The sequence below is a fragment of the Petromyzon marinus genome, chromosome 83 (assembly GCF_048934315.1).
Source record: "Petromyzon marinus isolate PM22_M1 ecotype Great Lakes invasive population chromosome 83, UKy_Petmar_22M1.pri1.0, whole genome shotgun sequence".
NCBI lineage: Eukaryota > Metazoa > Chordata > Hyperoartia > Petromyzontiformes > Petromyzontidae > Petromyzon > Petromyzon marinus.
In genome coordinates this window covers 5,768,407-5,772,654 of record NC_133748.1, presented here as the reverse complement: position 1 = coordinate 5,772,654, position 4,248 = coordinate 5,768,407, and positions in this window count along the sequence as shown.

Here is a 4,248-nt window from a genome sequence, read left to right as displayed (position 1 = left end):
CGTCGAAAAAGGGCGGAAAGCACCAGGCATCGACCAAGCCAGCATCGCAGAGAACCAGCTGCACGCGCAATCGACACTGCCAGAGAGACGGAGCAGGAGAGAGCACGCCGCAGCGTCACCAGCGCCACCAAGCAAGGGTGTCAGCTGCCAGCGGACGAGCTGCGGGTGCTACCTGACGACAGGATCATCGCGCACCGATGGCGAGTGTCGTGCCAACTCTTCTACCCAGCTGTGGACAGAACTACTGTAGACCTGAGGAAGAGGGAGAGCCAAGCTGCCCGTATGATACACACACACCCACACATTACAACGCAAAGAATTGATCAAGAAGACAAACCAACCACACATAACATATACCCGGACTAATAGTAAGAAGACTCATGATAAGTGCGTCAAGTATCAACTGATAACGAAGAACACGGCTGCCATTGGGTTACGGGGAAACGGTCACTTAGAAGTATTTTAGTAGTTATTTTTCTTTTGATTTGCATAAATATTATCAATGAATTCATCGATGAAAACTAAACGTTTAGAAACCTAAGTTACGAATCTACACACTCACAGGGAGAATATTGTGTTGCAATCTTTCTTTTGAGCACATAATCTGCCCGCGAATTTATTGAAGCCTTAGCCAATTGATAAGTATTTGCTGGAGCAGGCATACTGAGGCACACCATTGTTCCAAATATTTCGTTAATTATGTAATCTTCCCCGTGAATTCATTGCCGTATATGTTTTGCCTTTGGGACATGTTTCTTTATTGCCTTCCTATGAATATTGTTGCATGAAATTTTTTAAAGGACTTTTTCCTCTCACCGTGTATGCTCGCTAACAGTACAATCGAGGAATAATCGATTGTACTGTTACCCAGTTAACAAACTTGATCATTGAGGGTTAAATGTATGGATCAAATGAAGAGAACATCTCCAGGAGTAGTGTTGACAATTCCAAGCATAAGAGTTCACATATTAGAGGGTTAAGGTTTTGTTTAGAAATTAAAATTGCTTAACACAGAAGTGTCTGCGTGGTGCCTTCCTAAGGTCATGCATAATAATCTTAATTGTAAGAACTGTATCCTGCAGTGAGATTTGAATTTGGAGACCTGACATAAAAACACTAAGACATAATCAGTAAATGTTAAGCGAGTATAATTGTATTATACAGATTGATAATACGAACCTAGACAACGAAGCCAAGCATAATCTCGCATACTTACAGCACACCAGAAAAACTGCATACAATTAATTGTATGATCCCGATTGATAATACTACCCTCGGCAACGAGGCAGGGCATAATGATCATAACGGTGTGCATTAGCATAATCGTAAACTTAATACGATGATACATTCTTAATTAGCATTATTTATGCACATAATTACATAAATTAGCATAAATTCAGATAATTACACATTTCCCCAACTTCATTTTTATTTTTTTATTTAAAGCTTTCGTGACTGCAGTAATTCATATTCTTAGTTTTTTCGGTAAAGTCACATTGAAGGGAAACAACAAAATAATAAAATATATATAAAACAATAAAAAATTCTCACGACGTTTCGACCATAACTCAAACGGTCGTCTTCAGCTGTGTTGGTTTGCATAAATTTATTTTTAAACGGCGCATTTATTTAATTATAAAAACGTTAGCGCCACGTGCAACGATTTGGCAGTTTATTTAGAACTAGTCCATCTATATTCTGAAAAGAGGAGGGAGGAGACGAAATTTTGTATAATGTATGCTGTCTGAAAGCCACTGTAAGCGTGAACAATCAATTAAGACCTGAAATGGTTTATCAAATCTTTCCAATGATTGCTAAGATAGAATCCATCTTCTCGGTTGAAATTGTCTCTGTGCTTGTATATGTGGATAGCCTCATGAACGAATCTCTCATGGAAGCCAGATGGCTTACAAAGAACCTCTGTCTTGGAAAAGTCAATGGCATGTGAGCCTACTGAATTAGAACAATGATCTGCTACGGCCGAGGTGTTGGTCCTACCGTGTTTAAGGTCTGCTTTGTGTTCACGAATGCGGTCCAAGACATGGCGTTTGGTTTCTCCAATGTAACTACTACCACAGAGGCAACTTAGTTTGTAGACACCAGGGTATTGTATGTCCGAAATCACATCTTTTACAGACGGAACCAGATCACGGATTTTATGTAATGTGTTGAAACGGACCTGGATCTTGTGTTTATTCAAGATTTTGGAGATCTTTTTTATTTTTGGATTATTTTCAAATTTTAAAGACCCGGCATATACAACAACAGGCTACTGTGGACTCTCCTCCCTGTCAACAAGAGGTGAGAAATGGTAATGGTTACTTATGCCCCCACCAAAAATGAGCATCAGTAGAGAGATGCAGACAAGGCCGATGAGTCAGATGCCTTCTAAAATCTCCTGTCCCAGGTGCTAGCTAAATTTCCCCCTCAGGATGGAGTCTTCCTGTTGGGTGACTTTAATGCCCGAGTGGGTCATGATGCAGACACCTAGATTTGAGTGATCGGAAGGCATGGGCCAGATCAGCTCAATATTAACACTAAGAGGCTGCTAGACATCTCCGCAGCCGATGGGCTTGTAATTACCAACACCCTGTTCTGGAATCGGCGCATCCACACAACATTATAGATGCACGCCGGGTCCAAGCAAGAACATCTGCTGGACTATATAGGGGCTACCGTGGAGCTGATCTGCCCACTGACCATTGGTTTCTCATCTGTAAGATGTGCCTGCCAGTCACACAGTGGCCTGGTATCAGCTAGCTGAGGATAGTTGCAAGTGGCAATTTCAACATCGCTTGCAGCTGGGGTTGGCAGCATCCCCCATCCTGATGCGGAGGGGAAATGGGTGAGGTTCATGACTGTGGCTCATGCAGCTGCAATAGCTGCATTGGGTATGCAGTCAACATCTCCCCAGAGACCCCAGCTTAAGAAGGAAGTGTTCCAGCTGGTTGAGAGAAAACGACAGGCTGACTCCCGTTGTCTACAACATCCAATATCAGAGAATGAGGAGGCTTACCGCAGCCTTAGCTCGGAGATTTGAAGAGCCATGCAGTGCTGTAAGGATGAGTGGTGGCTGCGGGTTGCTGACAAGATGGAATCTGCCTCAGTCCGAATCACGATTAACTAAATCCATTAATAAAGTAATTTGCAGCACCTCACCTATTACTTTCCTTACGGGAAAGAGCGGCGATCCAATCTCCGACCCCTTTGAACAGGTCTGTAGGTTTGGAGAGCATTTCTGTGTGGTCTTGGGAGAGAGTAATTCCCTCAGCCCAGACAACATCATGGGACGAGGTGGAGACGACCCTGATAGGGTTGCGGTGCCTAAAATATTGGCCAAATTAGCCACCCCTTCTGAGTGGTTACCTGAAGTGTCATCTGTGGAGGAAGTACGAGGAGTGATCCGGAGTCTGAGAACAGGAAAAGCGCCGGGCAGAGACGATCTCCCAAGTGAAACGCTGAGGGAGGGTGGCATCTGTGTGCAAACTGCCCTACATGACATCATCACAAATGTCTGGACCACAGGAAGAGTTCCGCAGGATTGGAAGGATGCTCTAGTTGCCCCCCTCTGGGAAGGATTATTATTCAACATCTTCCCAGGCACGCTGAGGAGATGCTTGCAGAGCCCCAATGTGGTTTCAGGAAAGGGTGGTCCTGCACAGATGCCATATTTTCTGTCCGTCTGCTGCAGCAGAGGCGTAGGGAATTCCCACAAGACCTACATCTCTGCTTTATTGACCTGGTCAAGGCCTATGACACCATTAAGAGGCCTGGACTCTGGGCTGTTCGTGCTTTCGGAGTCCCTGACTCTCTGCTCACAATCATTAAGAGCCTTCATGATGGTGTGCAGGCCCAGGTTAAACTGCATGGCCGGGAGTCAGAGCTGTTCCCAGTACACCTTGGGGTGCGACAGGGATGTCCTCTGGCTCCCACATTATTTAACATCTATTTTGACCACGTAGTTCGTGAAGCCTTCAATAGCTGTACTGGGGGAATTTCCATTTGGTACAGATATAATGGGAGGCTGATCGATGCCCGGTTTGAGAAGCTTTATATGGCTGTACCAAAGAAATTTCAATCTGGTACAGATACAATGGGAGGCTGATTGATGCTCAGATGTGGTCGAGGGATGGCTCCCTATTGGTCAACCATGTTATGTATGCCGATGATTTGGTAATTGCTGATCATTCAAGAGGAGGAATTGGAGGCCCTGATGCTTGACCTGGAGTGTGCTACTAAGTGTGCTGC